The sequence below is a fragment of the Drosophila nasuta genome, chromosome 4 (genome assembly GCF_023558535.2).
Source record: "Drosophila nasuta strain 15112-1781.00 chromosome 4, ASM2355853v1, whole genome shotgun sequence".
Lineage (NCBI taxonomy): Eukaryota > Metazoa > Arthropoda > Insecta > Diptera > Drosophilidae > Drosophila > Drosophila nasuta.
This window is the reverse complement of record NC_083458.1, coordinates 1,253,280-1,276,094: the sequence shown is the minus strand read 5'-3', so window position 1 is coordinate 1,276,094 and position 22,815 is coordinate 1,253,280. Positions and strand designations below refer to the sequence as shown.

General features: G+C 34.6%; 1 protein-coding gene across 8 annotated transcripts in view; it reads left to right on the top strand.

Annotated features, from left to right (window-relative positions):
* Window positions 1-10,200: 10,200 nt before the first annotated feature.
* Window positions 10,201-22,815, top strand: part of LOC132794861 (zinc finger protein 2) — a 55,714-nt gene continuing 43,099 nt past the window's right edge. For 6 of the 8 annotated variants that reach the window (XR_009633345.1, XR_009633343.1, XR_009633344.1 and 3 more), the window contains exons 1-2: window positions 10,642-11,173; window positions 15,111-15,493. The gene's annotated coding sequence lies outside the window, so the exon portion shown is untranslated. Of the gene's footprint in view, window positions 10,235-10,641; window positions 11,174-15,110; window positions 15,494-22,815 lie in introns of those variants that run through there. The other 2 variants (XM_060805123.1, XM_060805124.1) reach the window with 2 other exon arrangements.

Here is a 22,815-nt window from a genome sequence, read left to right as displayed (position 1 = left end):
GGCATAGGGGGTATAATGGACACCAAGGCGCTGGACTTCCGGCAGAGTCACAAATTAATAATGAGGTTGGGATCAAATGAAAACAATAAAACAGCAACAACAACAACAACAACTGCTGGCCAGTTACCCGCACAGATTTGGTATTAATTTGAGATTAAAAACCGTAAATTGACGCGTCGCCTCTGACCATGGCGTCCCTTGGCTGCAGGGAATTTGGTCGCATTTAAGAGATTTAAATTAAATGGAAGAACAATCAGAAATTAACATTAAAGCTTCATTCGAGGGGTGCTCTGCAACTGTACGAGTGTGGTGATGACACTGCTTTTAATTATCGTTGTTCCTATATAGATATACAAGAAATAGGTTTTAGTGTATTTAGTAATTTGCATGCCGCTGTACTATTATTCAAAATATTCCACAGAGTACAAAGTATACTATACTATAAAATTGTTTAGCAGCCATATAAATTATAACTTCTTGAATTTGAATTTTTGAATGCCACATTCAAAAAATACTATAGACGGCACAATATACAGATTGTCGGCCAAGCAACTCAGACCCCTAGTAAGTAGGCGTTTTTGCCCACACAAAAGTATTTCTTTAATAACTTCCACAATTTTTATTTGATGGCAATCAAATTTTCAGAAATCGTAAATACTATATCATACTTATTATACCCGCTACCCATAGGATAGAAGGGTATTATAACTTTGTGCTGGCAGGAAATGTATGTAACAGGTAGAACGAGGCATCTCCGACCCTATAAAGTATATATATTCTTGATCAGCGTCAACAGACGAGACGATCTAGCCATGTCGGTCTGTGTGTCTGTCCGTATGAAACACTGGATCTCAGTAAGAGATAAAGCTATAATTTTTTTTCGACAGCATTTGTTATGTTTGCACGCAGATCAAGTTTGTTTCAAATTTTTGGCACGCCCACTTCCGCCCCCACAAATCAAAAAAATCGAATAACAAGCGTAATTTTAAAGCTAGATCTTTGGTGTATACAATAACAAGTAAGAAAGCTACAGTCGAGTGTACTCGACTGTGAGATACCCGCTACATATTTTGAATAAAAGAAATATATTTTTCGGTATTTTTCTCAAAATATACCGGCACAAAGTTATAATACCCTTCTACCATTTGGGTAGCGGGTATAAATATAATTTAAAAATAATATTTTTATCATCTTATAATTAGATTTTTAGTCTTAAATCTATACAATTTTATTCTTCCTTTTAATAAGAACTTGAATCTTATATTAAATGTTCTTGATTTCTAACATTAGGATTTCTATGTTTTTGACGTACTTTTTAGACCAAAAGTCTTAGTATCAAGACCAAAATCTGGATGTTAGATCTTTTTTATTCTGTACACGAAAAAATCTTGAAGTTGATCACACAGTTTTGTTTCTCTAGGTCTTACAGCTGTTATATGGACTGGACAGTCAGATGGTCAAGAAAATGTCAACTTTATGAATGCAGATATCCTACCATTTACGAGTTGTGATCATTTTAAATAAAACCCTATTCTTAAGATATAGCAAATTAATATACTAAAAAAATATTAAAATGCACCGAAAGCTATATTTGGTATATCGATCAACTATTACTCAAAATATAGCAGAATGAAAGCCAAAGCAACTAAAACACATTTTATCTGGTCGCATTGAAATTTTCAGGAATTATATAAACTGTAGTTATGGATTTACGTTTGCTCAATTTTTTTTGTTCTGCCTGTTACATACGTTTGCTTGAGGCACAAAGTTATAATAATAATAAAAAAACATACAAAATATAATCCAGTGTAACGCCATACAAAAAATATGCCTGACTTCGTTCAGACTTTAAATTAACGGAATTGATTAGGAGTTGAGAAGAGTTGAATCTCAATGTTAATCGGAATCTGAGAATGTGAATGGAAATGAGAACGTATCCGAAGTGATTGTGACCATATGAATTAAATCGTAAATTTGTCGAGTTAATGTCGAGAAGTGTGAGTGTGATTTTAATAAATTAATAGACATCTATACCCAACCCTACCGTAGGTTGTGTTACCTATGGTTAATCACCGAATGAATATGAATACGGGTACCACTTTTGTGTGTGGCGATCTGTAAATATGAATGAAGGTGAGACCGGTAACCGGTCGGCGTTCGACGGAATCTATTCACTCTTTATAGTTTACTTTGGGCATCAGCATCACCATCACCTTTACCATAAACAGCCGTTCATTCAATAAATGTATACGTGTATACATACATACATATGTATATTTGACTTAAAAATTTATTTGTTGTTTGTTGACGATTGTGATGGTCGATGTCGCGATCGTTTGTTTTATTTACATATTTACATATGTATGTGGGCTGTATGATTCCCTATTTAACTGCCTATTCCCCTTGGTGTTTATACATATACCCGATACACTTAAAAAAGCTAAGCTAATCAAGAATTAACTCTTCAACCAAGATATCAAAATTGAACCAAAATTGAAGGTAAAATCAAAATTCTATATTGCACAGTCTTGAATTTTAAAATTATATTTTTGTTTCTAGAATGGAATAAGCTCAAAATTTAACGAAGAAGGAAATTAGTAAGTAATTGTTTTTGCCTATACAAACGCAATTCTTTAAAAACTTCTACAATTTTCTTCTGATCTACTATAGCTACTATAAGAGATAGCGATATAATTTCGATAACACTTGCTGTGTTTTTACGCAGAACAAGTTTGTTTCAAATTTTCGCCACCCCCACTTTCGCTTCCGAAAATTAACAAAACTCGAATAACAAGCGTAATTATACCCACTACTATGGGGTAGAAGGGTATTATAACTGTGTGCCGGCAAAAAACTACATATTTAACAGGTAGAATGAGGCATCTCCGACCCTATAATGTATATATATTCTTGATCAGCATCAACAGCCGAGACGATCTAGCCATGTCCGTCTGTCAGTCTGTCCGTATGAACACCTAGATCTCAGAGACTATAAGAGATAGAGCTATAATTTTCGACAGCATTTGTTATGTTTGCACGCAGATCAAGTTTGTTTCGAATTTTTGGCACGCCCACTTCCGCCCCCGCAAATAAAGAAAATCGAATAGCAAGAGTAATTTTAAAGCTAGAGCTTTAGTGTATACAATAATAAGTATAGTATTTATGATTTCTGAAAATTTGATTGTGGATGTTATTAAAGACATACTTTTGTATGGTCAAAAACGCATACTTACTAGGGGTCTGAGTTGCTTTGGCCGACAATCTGGTATATTGTGCCGTCTATGATATATTTTGAATGTGGTACTATATCGATATACCAAATATACCGTTTGGTATATTTTTAGTATTTTTGTAGTATTTTCGGTATATTTTGAAAATAATACCGGAATATTTTGCTTTTATTAAAAATGGGTAGCGGGTATATCACAGTCGAGCACACTCGACTGTAGCTTTCTTACTTATTTTAAAGTTAGAACGGTTATTTTTGGCACATACACCAAGTAAGAAAACTACAGTCGAGTGAGCTATACCGTCTCGGCAATTGACGCCAATAAAAAATAATAAATACTTTATGTACATAGTACATTTCCTGCCGGTACAGAGTTATTATACCGATCTAACCTATTGGTAGGGTGTTATAATTTTGTGAATCCATGAAATGTATGTAACAAGTAGAGGGAGGCATCTCCAGCATCATATATACATACATATATTCTTGATCAGCGTCAATAGACGAGAAAACATAGTAATTATATCCCTCTGTTCGTTCGTTAGATAGAGAAAATTGTTATGTGTGCACTTCACTTTATTGTTTTTTTTTTTTCAACTTATTTATTATTTTACCATTTTATGATTTAGTGCGTTACTCAGTTGTATATTGATCACTTACTTACGAAATATTATATTTATCATCGATTCGCTCTCTCTCTTAGACTACGAATACGAGGTATGCTATTTAAGTTTCTGGCCTAGGTCACTTCTAGCCATATTAGGACCAATTGATTAATTCTCAAAAAAAGTTTGGACTTTTATCGATAAAAGCTCCATACAACTTGTTCATGTGTGACCATGTTTGATATCGATAAACGATTAATCAAAAACTTACCTCGGCATAAAAATCGAATTAACTCGTGAACACTTTCGAGCAATAATTTTTCACAAATTTCGACTTGGATTATTACTACAAGAGTGTATAGATGAACTCAAATCTTTTTAAGGCGATGAAGTGCCATCCTATAGCCCTGTGAAAAACTGGTTTAATGGATCCTATTGTGGCCGATGCTCGCTGGAAGACGAAGGCCCTGAAGGTCGTCCGTAGGTGAACTGATAATGCAAGATCGTCATGTGATATATCGTGAGATAGAGGCATCCTTTGACATTTCTTCCACCAGATTACATTCAATATTGCATAAACACCTGGTCGTAAAAAAGGTTTGTTCTCGTTGGATCCCGCATAATTTGGCAATTGCTCAAAAAAAGGCTTGTGTGGATTGGTTCTAAGAAATTTTGAAAAAATACATTCGCAGTGCTTTAAAAGACATTTATAAGTTCGTCACAGGTGACGAATTATGGATCTATGCTTATAACCCCGAAAAAAACAGCAATAGACCGTATAAATGTTTTACGACAGATCGACTAGCTGAGCTATGAACGAAAACACTCAAATCTAAAATCTTTATTTGAATTTCGATGGATTACAGAATTTTGTAACCTAAATCTGACAGAAATGCACTCAAATTGAAAGTCGCAAAATTAATTAGCAAAAACACACTTCTACACTCATGGTTTCACATTTTGATTTTATTTTCTCTATGCGGTCGAGGATAGGTACGTCTCACAGAATTCTTATATTTGGATTTAAGATTATTCAAATAAAAGTAATTTAAGATTATTCAAATAAAAGTGACTCTAATGTTGTTTACATTCAAAAGCAAGTAAGAAGTGTGCTCGACTGTGAGATACCCACTACCCAAATTCGTCTCTAGCTTTACAATTACAATTGTTATTCGATTTTATTGATTTTCGGGAACTTGATCTGAGTGCAAACATAACAAATGCTGTCGAAAAAAATTATGACTCTATCTCTTATAGTCTCTGAGATCCAGTGTTTCATACGGACAGACAGACAGACGGACATGGCTAGATCGTCTAGGCTGTTGACGCTGATCAAGAATATGTATGTATATACTTTATAGGGTCGAAGATACCTCCTTTTACCTGTTAGATACATTTCCTTCCGGTACAAAGTTATATATTACGAATACGTCTGCTGCCGTTGGATCTTTATTGGCTTCATTGAAAGTCTGGTATAATAGTAATAGAACATTAATATTCGGCTGTAGTTTTCTTACTTTTTCGATATATTTGTCATTATAGGATGATATCTTTATCATAAATTATATACGCGTTTAAGTACATATATAAATATATATCAGTAGCGTACTTATATTTATGATTGTATTGTGTGCACAACATATGTATAAAACTACATACATAATAAATCGATAACTAAGTAGTATACACATTAAAGAGTATTTACACGATCATTTACCAACTCTGTCCACAATTTGAGCACACAGTCTTTTTGGGAGTGGCATCTGTTTTATTGCTCCATGCAATTGTTTGTAAATGTATTGTACAATTAATTAAAGAGCAAACAGTTCGAAACGAAACTTGTAAATTCGAATTATAAACAGAATGTTACCAACACTACCTGAGCACAACCAATTATGTATGTGCAATGCGCGACCGAAGCTGAAATTGTTAGTCTTTTTCAAATATTCAATTGGGAATTTTTTTACACGCTACCCATACCATATAGAATATTTTCATGTCCTACTTTTGACTAACATTTGGCGGTAATTATTTACATAATACATTATACATTTGACGAAAAACAAAAAAAAATTGCCTTGCTACCCCCTTAGCCCCTTTCAATTGCTTATTTATTATTTCCCTTTTAAAGCTTCGTCTTAACTATGAGCCTGTTTTATTCCAAGCAAATCAACTAACACTTAATATTAAATATTAATTATATTAAATTATATTTAATATATATATGAACATACATACATACAGTCGTGCAAGCATATATGTATTTCTTGTATTATATTTGCAGGTGAACATAGATCAACATTAGCACTCACACATGCTGAAGTCCCATACACAAAATGAGTAAGATTCAACCGTAAGCATAAATATATACCCAATGTATATCCTACGTATTCAGTATACACAAACACGATTACATAGATTTAGAGGAGTATTGCTTTTGCATGTTTCATATCTTGACTACTTTGCATGTACTCGTATGCAAATACATATATAGTATGTACATACATACATACTCGTATGTATATAGGCATATGTACATACATGTGCAGACAAACATCATACAAGCACATAAATATGTGCGCTTATTTCCATGTAATTGCGAAAGAGTTAAGAAGCCTTGCTCGTTAGTCAAAAGCGACACGAGCTATCCAATCTACTATTCTTCCTCCTCGTTTCTCGCTATCAACACCCAACACCCCCAACACCCCACACCCACCAAACAACATTGCATCGGATGCTGGCTGGTTGGTAAAGGAACCTCTGTCGTTGGTTGCCGAAGTTATACATATACATACATATGTATGTATAGTCGTGCATGTGTGAATATGTGTGCACTTGTATGTACAGAACATATAACGAGTGTGGTGAAAAAAGGGGTTTTTATTTTGCCACCATGCTTGTTTTATTCATTTATTTTTAAAAGCGTGAACGCAGACGCGAGATTTTATTCTTCTTTTGGCGTTGAGCGTGACTTCTTTGTGCGATGAGAAATGAGAAAATATGCATACCTCCCCCCATATGTACCTAAGTACACACACACACACACATAAATACAAATGTAAATATATATATATATATTTTTGTTCGGACTACGTACACATGAACACATTGACTTAGAGCGAATGAGACGACCGGATAAAATGGTTGTGGAAACATTCGATCCTCATCATCACTATTAAATACACACACATATACACATGCATACCTACTTATTTTCAATTATACATAACTTTTGTATGTACATACATGTTGTATGTGAATGTTTGTGAAGAGTAATTTAAATGGGTGGAGCATCTCAGTCACACACACAAACATTCGCAAATATTAGAATCGACGATGCTAAAATAAATAAAATGGAGATTGGTGACAAGTAAGTATATCCATGAAAAAAGAGATGAGTATTAATAATTACTAATGGGAATGAGTTGTTCCAAGATGATAATATTATCCAGATAATAAGCCTTAAAAAACCGATCTTCATTTTAATTATTGTCGACGGTCCGGTTTAATTAGATGAAATGAAAGATAACCCAATTTTATTTCATATTTATACAACACAAAAAAATTGAAAATTGAAAGAACTTAATTTTCTTTTTATTTAATTTCATTCCATTTAGTATTTACCATTAAATATATAATTTGCTAACAGAATTATCTTAAAGCATGCTCAATTTATTATTAAACTAAAATTTGTCATTAATTTCTAAATCCTTTGTATAAAAAAAAATATGCTTAAACTTAAAATGCATTTTGTGATTGTCTAAGTCAAATGGGTTTGTGAAATATAGGTCTACTTCTACTAACTCCTCTATTGTAGTTAAAGGATTCGAAAATAAAATGCAAACACATGTCATTTACACCGATTTTAGTAAGGCTTTTTTTAAGACTCAGTAAATCATCACCTCCTACTGTATTAACTTAAACTTTTAGGGTTTCCTCATAGCATAATTGAGTGGATCTCCTCTTACCTTTCCAACAGAATTCAGAATGTTTATTATAATGGTTTTGTATCTAAATGTGTCCAAGTTACTTCTGGTGTCATTTGGGTCCTCCTCTATTGTTCACTTTGTTCATAAATGATCTTCCTTCTGTTATAGAGCTTTCCAGTGTATTTATGTACGCTGATGACGTTAAGCTTTGCCTGACATGTGACCTTTATCGTCTATGATAGAATCTTGGTGCAGAGTAAATGTGTTACATCTCAATTGCAATAAATGTAAGCTTCTCTCGACCTCTATGGGTTCTTCCCGGGTAAACAACTATGTTTTATATGATAGTTATAGAGCGAATTGAGTCTGTAAATGACTTAAGGGTTCTGCTCGATGCAAAACTAAAATTTGATAAACATATTCTGTCTGCTGTAAATAGGGCCATGGGTGTTCTGGGATTTATAAAACGCTGGTCGAAAGAATTCAACGATCCATACACTACTAAAACGTTGTCTCACTGGTTCGTCCTATCCTTGAGTACGGATCTCTTGTCTGGAATCCCCAGTTTATTAAGATAGGATTAAATCGGTGCAGAAACAATTCTTATTATTTGCTCTTCGTAGTTTTATTTGGAACAATAATATTAAATTACCACCTTATCGCAGTAGACTTTTATTATTAAACCTTCCTTCTCTTTCTGACCGTAGAACTATGCAAGGTGCTGTTTTCATACAGAGACTAATTAATGGTGAAATAGACTCTTTGGAGCTGTTAAGTCAAATTAGTTTTGCGGTTTCGGTCAGGATCACTAGGAATTTTCTTCCTCTTTTCATTTCACGTAGATCTACTAACTTTGCTTCCCATAATCCCTTCCGTATCTCAATAATGTAGTTTGCTCCAGTAAATCTATTCCTCTGCCTAAATTCTTATTATTAGCATATTTATCGAGTTTTGTTTTTGTTTTTTTATCTTCTTATACATATATCCTAACATATTTTTAATTTAATTTAATTAGCTGTCTAGCGTCTTTTAATATCATATTTATTCGCGGTTTTCGTTTAATGCATGCTGTTCACAAATTTATTTTGTTTTGTCCGCGCATCAACGAGTCCGTGCTTGGTATCGCTGGGCCACTTGATGGTACAGCCATTAGTACGTCAACGTCCAAATATAAATAAAAATATATTAAATATATAACTTATAACTTTGTGGCGGCAGGAAATGTATGTAACAGGTAGAAGGAGGCGGACAGACAGACAGACAGACGGACATGGCTAGATCGTCTAGGCTATTGATGCTGATCAAGAATATATATACTGTATAGGGTCGGAGATGTCTCCTTCTACCTGTTACATATATTTCTTGCCTTCTACCCTATGAGTAGCAGGTATAAAAATTGTTTGTGTAAAGATCGCAGGATGTTGTTTTGGCTTGTTTAAGGTTAAATTCGCCCAGTTTAGTTTTGGAAGATCTTTATTGTTTCAAAAGTCTTTTTATATACTCTATATCCTCTTCCCTTAATTCTTTAAAATAGTATTTATAAAATGAATTTTCTTGGTTAAAGGCCGTACTAATGGCATATTCGCAATCCTGGAAATGCCCATATTTTTTCGGTTTTGACGTTGACTTTGTCTATGCAAGTGCTAACTATGCATGAGTCGTTTTTCATCCTCATATGTTCAAGAATTTTGTCGTATTTATGAAGAATTGTTGAAAGTTTAGAGATTTTGTTTCTGAACTTTTATAAAGTCTGCAGTTGGCGAGTTGTTCATTATTCATCATTCACCATTAATCGAAATTTCCGCTATCTGAACTTCTCGCCAACTAAAAATACAATTTTATTAAAATTATGAATTCATAAGTATGCATGTACATATGTATAAATGTATTTAAAAATTGACACATGTATGTACGGTATGTCGGTATAACATTCGATGGTAGTTCTACAAAAATAATGAATGATGGTTGCAATGGGCTTAAATACTCACATGTCATTCTAATGCAGCCTGAGGAACAAGCCAGCAAGCATATGCACATGAAAAAAGCATAAAGGCGGACAAAGAAAGACTCTTAGGTGCTCACGCTTGCGCTCGTAGAGAATCTTATTTAATTCTTTGTTTTATTGCATATTTTGTCTCATTCACGCCTAATTACCACAGCGTGGTAATAATTACCCCAAACTCACGCTCTCTCTCTCTCTCTCTCTCTGTCTCTCTCTCACACCCTCCGATTTTCTCTTACTGCTTTTGCTTCCACTGGCAATTGGAAATTGCTGTGCCTTGCTCTCTTACTCACCCACTCTTTGCAGTGATATGCCGGTTACTCTCTGGCTTTGCACGCTGCTGTCGCTCTCTGCGATGTGTTGCTCTTTCGGGGTGACAAAGTATCTCAATGATACAAAAAAGTAAAGTCACTGCTACTACTAGTAGTATGAAATCGACGGTGGAAGCGACCAGGTTCACGCTTTCGAGGTACAATAGAACGACTAGTGCAATCTTCAAAACAAAAACAACAACAAAAATCACAAAAAGCAAAGCAAAAAAACAAAAAAAAAACAAACCAATAAAAAAATACATATAACTAGATATTATAAAATATTATCGAACATTCCCATATAATCTATTATACATACAAATATGCATTATATTTGTTGGGAATAACTGAGTGTTTTCTGTGTGTTTCGGAATACATCTGGAGATTCTAGGAAAATAGTCTCAAGATATGTGAATGCAAGCAAAATAAATTAAAAATTACAAAATGTATAAATTGTGCCAAGAGCTATAGTACGTGAAATTGTAAATCGTGATTTTGTGCACTTCTATAGCATATGTTTTATAAATCCAATACTAGTTCGCGAAATACAAAGAAGCTCAAAAAAAAATAAATAAATTCATAAATAAATTAAGTAATGATTACAAGACTGATTTCTAAATCAAAATGTGTATATTTGGTTTTACTTAAAACAAGGATTATCAAAAAACGAACTTTTAATCAAATGATCTAAAGACTCCAAAACATCTTTAACGCTCAAAACTTGAAACGAACATATTTACTATATACTACTATTTTGAGCAACATTTAAATGAGCGCATGTTTGTTTGAGTGTGTGTGGCACACTGTGTGCACTTTTGGCTAAAAGCAATTACAATTTAAATCAAAAATGAATTTGTAATTTAAAAAAAAAAAAGAAGGGTAGAATATGAGAGAAGCGCATTGAAAGGAAAAGGAGAACCTTTTTATCAAATTGCTGGAGAGCGTTGAAAGAGAATGTGTCGTTGCGTTGCTGCAAATAATGTGCAAGAAGAGTAGCACAAATTTGCAAATGTCAGTATGTTGCATATCTACTTACTTATGTATATATATTGAGAGAATTTCAGAGCGGGAGATGTGAAGTTACTCATAAAAAAGGGGTGAGAGATATTAAAGTATTTACTTGCCTCCGGCGATATAATAAGGCACGTGGTCCATAAGAGCAATGTATGTATGTATATATATATGCATACACACACAAATACTTACGCATATGCGAATGTAAAAACGCGGAGCACTAGTGTGCGTGTGAGAGTGTAAATGTAAACGAAGCGCGTTTATAGCGAAAGAGACAGAGTGTCGTTGTGGGTGGATGGGTGTGTGTTAGTGTATGCATCAAAAAGAGACAACTGTCTCGCACGCCATAAGCAAGTTGGAATAAAAGTGTTGACATTAAAAATGCAAAAAGCAGGAGTTGGCAAATTAAATCGGCGCGCGTATCGAGCATACTGCTATCTAATGTCTCACTCTTTCAGCCTTCTACTCGAGCTAGTTTTTACAAAAAACGTTGAATATATGTAAATACTTGCATATGCGTATGTGAACATACATATGTAAGATTTATGTACATACGTATCCCCACATACATACATATGTATGCATTTACATACTCACTTATCCACGGAGTATAAAAAACTCCAGCATTATACATTAAGATGTCGATACCAGTTGATTCACAGTATCTTTTTTTTATAATTTATCATTCACAAAAAAGCGGAATTTTTTATCGATGTAAGATTAAAATAAGTAAGAAAGCTACACTCGAGTGTGCTCGACTTTGAGATACCCGCTACCCATTTTGAATAAAAGTAAAATATTGCGGTATTAATTATAAAATATGCCGAAAGAATATACCATCAACTAATAAAAATAATATACCAAATGGTATATTGATATGATACTGCATCCAAGATATACTATAGAGTACAAAGTATGCCATACAAAAGTATTTTTTAAAGAACTTCGACAATTTTTATCTGATCGCAACCAAATTGTCAGGCATCACTAAGAGTATAGTTATTTTTGTTTGGTATCTACGCTTCTTATTCGAGTTTTGTCGATTTGCTGGGGCGGAAGTGGGCGTGGTCTCTGAGATCTAGGTGTGCATACGGACAGACGGAAAGATCAAGAATGTATATACATACTTTATACGGTCGGAGATGCCTGTTACATAAATTTTCTGCCGGCACAAAGTTTTAATACTTGTGGGTATAATGAAAACATGTAAGAATAATACCTGATGACTATCACTAAATCACCAATGTAAAGTCAAAAAGCAGAAAACCAAATTAAAACTACAGTCAAGTGTGATCGACTGCGATATACCCGCTATTCATTTTCAATAAAACTATATTCTAAAAATACTAAAACAACGAAACTATATTTGATATCGACATTGCAGTAAATTCATAATATACCATACAATACAAAATATCTCTAATGATCTGTCGGATAAAAATACAGACGGCTATACAAGCTGTTGAAGCTGATTCAGAATATATACATATGTATACTTTATGTCGTCGGCGATGCCTCCTTCTGATCAAAAATATATGCACTCGGAGATGCCTCCTGTCTGTCTATCTATTACATACATTTCCTGCAGGCACAATGTTATAATACCCATCTACTCAATGGATAATGGATAGCGGTTTTTAAAAATAAATAATTCATAAACGAAAAGTAATTTACACAGCTGTTGAATTTTGTTCGACAAATGCTAAAAATAACAAATAGATTGAATAACATTTCCAGACTCACTTCCTCACATATCAGAGAGATCCGAGATTGATCGCCGATCGTTAATATGTAATAGAGCTCAACTAAATTTTAATGATGCGCAGTCAGGTGTGCACAACTTAGAGATACTAATTGGGAATAAGATCAAATCTGTGCGTGGGCTTTCAAATTGTTCAATAAACAAGTAAGAAAGCTACAGTTGAGTGGTGTTGACTGTGAGATACCCGCTACCGATACCCATTTCGAATAAGAGCAAATCAGTGCGACATGATTCTAAAAATATACCAAATTAATTTACCGCAGACATTAGAGTTCTAAACATTGTCAGGCAAGGCAGCTTAGACTCCATTGCAGTAGGCGTTTTTTGCCATATAAAAGTATTTGTTGAATAACTTATACAATTCTTAACAAATTTTTATATATTTTTTCAGGAATCATAAACATTAGCTTTTATTGTGTGTAACAAAAATCGACTCTAGTTTCGAATTTCGATATTTTTTGATTTGTGAAGGCGGATGACAAATTGTGTCTCTTATAGTCTCTGAGATCCAGTATTTCATGCGGACAGACAGACAGACGGACATGGCTAGATCGTCTCGGCTATTGATGCTGATCAAGAATATATATACTTTATAGGGTCGGAGATGCCTCCTTCTACCTGTTACATAAATTTTCTGCCGGCACAAAGTTATAATACCCTTCTACCCTATGGGTAGCGGGTATAAACAGAACAATCTTGAAATAATATTTTTAGTTTGCAACAATCCTACATCAAGAATTTTATGCTAAATTTAAATTTTTTATTGCATTTTAAGATTTAAAAAATCTTTTTTTAAGCTTAAAATCTTGTTTCAAGATTGTTTTGTTCTAGATTATTATAGAAAAGAAGATTGGAAATCTAAATTTAAGAACTTTGCGAACTTAAAAAAAATTTGTTTTGTTCTTGTTTCTTAAAATGTTGGAATTCCCTTTCTTTGAAATTATAAGTAAGTAAAGACGTCGCTAATCATTGTGTCGTGTTGTGGTGTTGGTCTTCGGTTCAAACTTTAGACTGTTCTTATAAAAAAGTAACTGTTATAAGTGAATAAGTGAATAATATTGAAAAAATATATAGAACATATGTTACATAAATGTGTAAATATTTAATATTTAAATATTTGAGAAAAAACCGCTATATATTTATATTGTTTTTGCCTTCTTGGTTCGATATTAGGATTTTTTCAATCTTGAAACAGGAATATAATCTTGAATCATATTTATATTCATGTAGAATTAACCTAGAACGATTGATCTTCATTTAAGATTTTGCTTCTTGGTTCAATTTTAAGATTTTTCCATTCTTGAGACAAGAGTATTATCTTGATTGGCCAATCCATATTTTTTTTTTGATCTTGGTTTAAGAATAAAACTTTTTTGTTTAATTTTGACATAAAAAAATCTTGATTCATGATTTTATGCTTGATTTTAACGCGTTTTTTTTTCTGTGAGTGCAAAAAGAACAAGGTCTATCGAAAATAATAATCCATCTGATCAATATATATATATATATATTCGCTAATTTGAACTTTGTCCATATATTGTATTAAAGCATATTTAACTAGTTGGCAAATCAGCACATCGAATTGATAATCCCAATTGTGTATGCTGAGTGTCTTGGAGCATTTGCGAGTAGCTGGAGAATTACTCACTGTAGTATAAAATACATTCCAACATATTCTTAACACCGTTAACAAACATACATATGTTATATATGTTTATTATGTTACTGATAATTATTAGCAAAACTGTTAAAAGTGTAACAAAAGCCAGCCACCTGTCGGTCACCCGCTCACTTATTATGAAGACTGCTTCCCCTTGCACCCTTATTTCTGCATTTCTTTTACTTGTCCTGCCTATGGCATTCAATACTACAATAATTTAGGGTACCAGGTACCCATTGCCACATGCCGGTACCGGTTTCGAAATGAATTTCGATAACTCGACTCATTGTGACCGTGTCCTATTCGTATCCTCTCCCTCGTCTTTTCTTTTTGCTTTTTTTATTCTCTTCTCGTCCTTGTAGAAATGTAAAGTCTTCCTTCACACACATACACACACACACACACACCCAACGGAAATCAACCGTCAAATTAAATATTTTCTTCAAAATTCTCTGTAAATGTCAATTTTAGTATGACTTTCAAAATATATGCAATCAAGAAAACTTGAAAAATCTTCTTTTATGCTATTAGTTAAGTTTCAGTTGCAATATTATTAATATTAACTCGATTAAGATGTAATAAAACTCACTGATTTCAGGTGCAATCCCGTTTGAACTCGTCTGACTACACGTTCGATACAAAAAGTTCCTATAATATTTAAGAATATCATCACATTGAAATAGTACAAAAATAACGTTTCTATGGACTCACTTCCATAAAGCAACTAATAAAAATAACTCAAGAAATACTATATACAATTAAGAAACAAAAAACAAAGCAAATGATCAAAGCATTTATCCAACATGTAAACCTTAATCGCTAATTCAATAACCAAGAAACAAACCAACAAAATAATTCAATTTACTCACATATGAAGAGCAGAAAGCAGAGTCGAATCGAATCATTATAAGGTCTCCGAATTTCATCGACGAAACGATAAATTCATTGACATTATTCCCAGGACGGATCCATAAACAATCGGTAAGTATCTTTGATCTTTACTTAACTTATATATTTTAAAATTTAAATTTACAAGTGCAAAAAATATAAATAAATCCTCTCTTTGAATTGAAAGCTGTTTCATTTCAAATTAAAAATTCATTAGCTGGAGTGATAATTTTGCAATCAACAACTTCATATAAAATGTGGTTTGCTTAGAGATTGAGTACATTTTTGTACATTGAATAATAAGAATAAAAAGCAACCCTATTTTGCAACCAATTAAAAACTTGTCGTACATTTTAATTCACACTACATCCAAATCTCTCTTTCGAAAAAGCTTAATTAGCAGAAACTCTAATTAGCCAATGACAGAACAGATATCAACTTGAGTAATGTGTGTATGAGTATATAAGAGTATATATAGAAGATGAGGTGAGCCGAGCTCATATCTATATCTATGTTCTTGTCAGTATATAGCAGAGCTGGATATGCGGGCAGTGCCCTACTGAGTGCTGAGTTGAAATAAAAACAACGCGCCGATAATGACGACATGACAACACAATGAAGAGAGCGGGCCGCTTGAGTTTGCCTCCTCTGTGCTCTTAATGTACATATTTTGTATTTTTTACAGATGCTGTAGACCTCTTTATCAGCAGTCGTACTCTCGCATTCTCAAGAGAAGCAAAAAGAAGAGAAGAGATTAGAAGAGTAAAGCAACAGTGTTGCACAGCGCGCAACAACATAAGCTCAAAACTTGATTGGTCGTGCTTGTTGTGCGGCCCACTAACAAGTATCCCCACCCCTTCCCCGCTCACCACCACGCCACCCACCCAACCATTGCGCTACCTCATATGTAGTATTGCTTGTTTGTTTTTGCTTTCTACTCAACTCTGCATTGCTGCCTGACTGCAGTGTAAATTGTGCCACCTTGCTCTTGCTCTTGCTCTCGCAGAGCCCTGTACTGCTGCTGTGTCTGTCTCTCTGGATGTGTGTGTGTGTGTGTGTGTGACGCTCGCGAGAGAGTGGTAATGTATTTGTATGTGAAGTTAATTGCGCCTTTTCGCCCGCACACAGTCACACAACTGCTACTGGCTGAAGCCCCAGCACGTTGTGATTCGTTATCATATTAAAAGGGAGGAGCAGAACGCTGTGCAAATACTTGTTTTAATTTCACACATACACATACACATACACACTTTCATATACATCCACAACTACACCAGTAATTAATCAGCGTGACAAAAATAATAGATGTTCACGTACACCCACACCCACACACACATACACATACACATACTACATATGTACCTTGAAAATGTGCGATTGACGAAGCCCAATTAAAACAAAGTATCTGCAGATATATGTACATACGAATTTAAGAGTTACATTCGCTCTTCAAAAAACAACATACATTCATACACATTACAAATTGCGCACTTGCCTTTCTGCCTTGTAATTCAATGCAATGAATGATTTTCCCTGTGTAAGATTGGGTGTGGCTGGCACACTAAACCAAAATTTACATACAACTCTATGAGTCTCCAATAATATACAATATACTGGAATGTAAAGATGTATTTTATTTTGTATACTAACATATGTATGTATGTATGTATTCAACAGCTAGAATAAATTAGCAAAGCATGTAAACGAAAAAGAACGATGTGAAAATCAATTGCAACGATAAAGTTGCAAAAACCGAGTTTAACTTTTACTACAACATTCGCATAAATAAATAATAAAAATAAGGAACTTCTTGATAAAGTACACAATAAGGACGGAAATCAATGTAAAATTTTATGTAAGAAAGAACATAGTATGAGCATGCACACGAAGGAACTTTTAACAATTCGTCATCTGCGTAAATTTGCATTCATGCTCACATACATATGTTTATACATAAGCGGTATTCAATTTCATATTTGTCAAAAGAGATTAGTATACATATGCGATAGGATGCAATAAATGCTCTTCTATACACATATATGTACATGTACATGTACATATACATATGCATATACATGTACATATACATATGTATATATATATATATATATATATACACATATATATACATATGTAATTATCTGTGTTGTTACTCTCACGCTCTCCCACACTCACTTTCTCGCTCTTTCTTGCGCGCTGTCTCGCTACACATTGCAGCAAAACAAAAACTGATTGCCAACTTCCGCGATGTCTATACACTACACTACGCTAAAATTTCAATCCCACTATCACGCGCACACGCACACGCACGCACACACACATGCGTACAAGAAAATAGCACACAATAGAAAGATGCAAAAGCAGAAACAAAACAGGAAGGATAAGGGGATGGATTAAATTGAGTGAGAGGGTGCCGACGTTTTTTAGTTGAATCTCAAATGAGATGAAAATATCCTAAACGAATACGAATGTGAAATCTGAGCGCAGGAAAATCTGACAAACACACACTAAAAATGAGATGGAAGAACAAGCAACCAACTGCATTCTAAAGAAAAAGGCTAGACAGACTTGAGTAATTGTATATTTTATGCTCCTGAGGAACGCAACTGTCTCGAGTTCGGAATCGGAATTGGGCGCTTCTTCGTCTTGAACTGAACTTGGGGCCCATTCAACTTGGCCGTCGCCCCATCCCTTTCCACTATGAACTAAGAGTGTATTTGTCTTCCCGCTCGCTCGTTCACCAACGAAGCACCAACAGCAACACCCACAACTCAAACGAAAAAAACAGAACAAAGTAATGTCCGTGGGGAGAGCACAGTCAGTCAGTAAATGGTGAAGTTGGTGGTGGTGAAACGTTGCTAGCGAAGTGGAGTAAAAGCAAAACAGAAGGTGTAAGAACGAGATAGCTTGCTGGTCGCGACGCAACGGGACGCGGCTCAGTCATCGCATCGCATTATGTATAAATTATTTATTTTCATTATATTTATGCCCCCCACGCTTCTGGTGATGTTTTTCGATATATATATACATATATATATATATATACATATGTATATATATTTGTGTGTGAGTATGTGTATGTGTATGTGTGTGTATAACACCCTAAAATCTGGAAATCAGCAAGGACAGAGGGGCGCTACTCTACTGATTTCAGTTGAGTTGGGCCGCAGCTCGTCCTCCTTCTTGACTGAGACTGAGCATAGCTAGCACACAGTTGATTACTATCAAATATACATATTTTAATTCACATTCGAGTACACAAATGCCGATTAATATAAGCGTAAAGTTAATTTATTTATTTTTAAATACAAGTGGTCGAATTGCAATATAACTTGCGAAAATTGCATTGTTACTTATCGAAGGTCCAATTATATACATATATTATTTACTGTAAAGTGTAGTTTAAAAATAAATAAAATAGATCTCTGAAAGCTAGTCAGAAACACACATACACAGAGCGACACGACGCAAGAGATACAGAGAGAGCACTCGTTGACTCGTTCGCTCACGAGCTTACGTTTTGCTTTTATTTTAATTAAAAGCTTCTCTTAGACTTCATGCTCTCTTTGTTACTCTTCGAGACCAGATGAAATCGCTTATAACTCTCTTATTGGAAATGTGGGCGTGAGCGAGATGAGTGCGTTAGACTTGAGTTTAGTGGCAATGATTCTACTTTTACGGCTTATTGTTTTTTGTTGCAATGATTGCTGATGCTGCTGTCGCTGTCGCTGTGGCTGCTGCTGCTAATGTGAGCTCGGTTCCTTTTTCTGTTTCTGTTTCACTCGCGCTCGGCTATTGCCTGGGAGTATTCTCATTACTCCTGCGCTTTCTTTCGTAACCCTAAACTTGCTATGCTTTGAAATGGTTATGGGGCAAGGGGGACGCCACATATATATGCAAAGGCGTGGCTCCAGCACCAGTAGAGTCTGACTGCTTGGTGTCTTCACCCTGACTGCCACCTGTGAAAGATTTCGTAATTACATACAAGTATGTGTGTTTATGTAACTTTATACGATGAATTTGGGCAGTCGTAGAATATATGTAGATATTTCTATTTACGCTGATACGCTGTATACGAATACATAAAAAACGTTCACCTATGTACACGTTTTCTTCAAATGCAGATTTCCATAATTAATTCTATACAAATATAGCAGACGTACATACATATGCCTCTGTGTGTGTGTGTGTGTGCCTCTTTCACTCTTATGCGTACAAATGCAATATTCGCTGACTTGTCTGTTGAGTTGTACCATCGCATCTTTTGATTGGTCGTTTACCCCTCCTTCTCCCCAACCCCAACCCCATCCCCATCCCCATGTCAATACTCCGCCGTAACGACGCGCCGCAGCGATTGCTTTAATTAGCCTGTGCTCATTTGCTAATCGCAAAGCGCGAACGCTTAACTCGTTTCTGCTGTTTCGTTTCGTTTCGTTTCATTTCGTTTCGCTTGGACTCCTCCCATTCTTGGGACTACAAGCAATCTAGTACATCACACAGCATGCATGAATTCTGTTATGTACATACATATACATACATATGTATATGTATGTACATGTGTACGTATGATGCATTTTGTGTGCTCTAGATTCTTACGTATAATTTCTGGAGTGGCATCAAAATTAATAATGCAAATAAATAAATAAATATTTAGTACATATTCTATATAAAATAGTGCATATGAAGAGTCGAATACTCAAGCATATCTTAAGCTTTACACTAAATTTAAATTGAATTTTTCACATTGCAAATTGATATATGTTTTCAAAAATTGTATTTATATATTGGAATTAAGACTAGTCGTAATTGTAACTTTGGGGCCAGCAACAACACGAATTGTCGTATCTTTTTTACTATGTTAACCCATCAAATATTTGGGTTGCTTCAATTGGTGCTGAAGTTGGAACTCTCGTATAAAACCAGCACCCGAATCATGCATACAGTGTATACATATGTATGTATGAATGTATGTAAGTAAATACACATACACATACATATGTTATCGCAAGTTTGACCACACTTTTGTGTTGTCTATTTGTGTGTGTGTGTGTGTTTTAGACTGTACTTAGCACCTACTCCCCTCGTAAAGAGTACCAAATTTTATCTTTACGGCCAATATGAGTTTTTTGTTGTTGGCTGTTTATCGAATGCCTGTTTCAAGGGTGGCATTTGCTTCACGACGTGTCGACGGCTTCAGAATTTAGGGAGAACCGTACACATACACACATACACACACACACACTTTCTGTTTATTTTCCATTGTTGATATTTGTGAGGGCCCAACGCCAGTTTCAGCTGTCAATTTTTAAAATCAATTGTAGACCCAAAATCTGAATGGAAACTAAGAACTTCTTATGAATGTCTATGTAATTGCATCAATAGTCTATAATTTTTAAAAATACATTGTCTCATGATCTTAAATTATTTGTGCATATATGTGTGTTTTGTACAATATATATATTCATTTTGACACCAACAGACTAACTAGACTAAAATTTCAAATCAATTTATCACAATTTTCAAAATGCTCCTAATGTGAAAAATGATAAAGTTTGTACGATTTTTCTGCCATAAATCATAAATACATAAAAAATATGTAAACACTTTTAAGATATTTCGAAAACTTGTAAGTAATTATTGTGTTCACAAATTACTTTCCAAATTGAATTGAATTCTAACAAAATGTTGCCGCAAATAACGCCCTCACAATACATTAATATCAGTATTTTCTTACGCTTGATTTTTCTGTTCATATTGTATGGTCGAGGATATATCACTCAGTCGAGCACACTTGTTTTTATACCCGCTACCAATAGGGTAGAAGGGTATTGTAACTTTGTGCCGGCAGGAAATGTATGTAACATGTAGAAAAAGGAATCTCCGACCCTATAAAGTATATATATTCTTAATCGGCGTCAACAGCCGAGAGGATGTAGCCATGTCCTAAATTTCAGAGACTATAAGAGAGAGCTATAATTTTTTTTCAACACGATTTGTTATGTTTGCACGCAGATCAAGTTAGTTTCAAATTTTGGCCACGCCCACTCATTTTATATCCCGAATTTTGAAATATACAATATCTTGCTTTTGTTTTTGTTCAAAATGGAAAGCGGATATCTCACAGTTGAGCACACTTGACTTTAGCTTTCTTACTTGTTATTCATTATATTATATACATATAGTATTTACTTCATAGCTCTTAGAATCAGGTTTACTGGAACGCCATTGGCGCAAAGAGTTGCTCCCCCACATGCGAAAAGCGGAATGGAAAGAGAGGGGGTCAAAAAGGGCACTAATTAGACGTCGTGCTTGTTTCCACTTTTGCCACCCTTGAAGCTCAACTCTCCATGCGATGAGAACGTTCGGGCTTAATTGCAAATAGCCAATTTAGATGTATTCTCTGCTTCGTGAGATTGAGCGGCATTGAGAGCACAGCTGCAGCACTGTCCAAAGAGAGTTTCGGAACAGCTTTGCCTGCCATTGGTCGCAACACTCACCCATCACCCATCACCCACCAACTTTCCCTTTCCGCAAAAGTGTTCTCCTCACTGTATTTCCTCACTGGCTGTTAGCCTGGTTCAGATGAGTATATGAAAATATCTATATACAACGTACATATTCTGTAAATACACATACGGTGTCATAAATCCCCCTGTCGATCGGATCAAATTTACTCAGCTACACTCGATGTTTCCATTTCCAGTCTCGAAAATTTTACAGAATATATACGATGATTATTATTGATTTAACATCTAATAATATGTTACCTAAGAAGCGGCAATTAACTAACTGAGCAATTGACTTCTATATATAACATATTCAAATTATAATTATACATGTTATTCATAGGGTATATCCTTGTTCTTACAGGAAATGTATGAAACAGTTAGAAGGAGGCACTTCCAATTCTATAAAATATATGTATAGTATTCTTGATCAGCCATTCGAGATGCAGAGACATTAGAGGTGCAGAGCTACAGATGTCACTATCGGGACTATCGATGGTTAGCCACCATCGACACGCTCTCGATATCGGCGTGCACTCTTGTTAGTGGTCAATCGCTATCGTGGTTGATATTTTGGTTTTCCCATCTCTAATCTCTACATTAAAAGTGTGAACGAAAGGTAATTTCGTGCATTTGTGACATAGCTTTACAAATTCCAATTAATAACAAAATGGATAGTCTGCGCTATCGATAGTACTTGATAATTTCCATAAACTATCGACTGTCGACGATAGTAAGGAAAATCTATCGTCGATAGTTGTAGATAGTGCAATAAAAGAAAATAATTTTATTAGTTTTTGAAGTAATCCATATTTATTTATCCCACATGTTGTGTTGTTTTCAACAGCTGTTATGCTTGAAATCAGATCAAGGTTGTTTTCGATTTTTGCCACACTCACATCGCCGTCA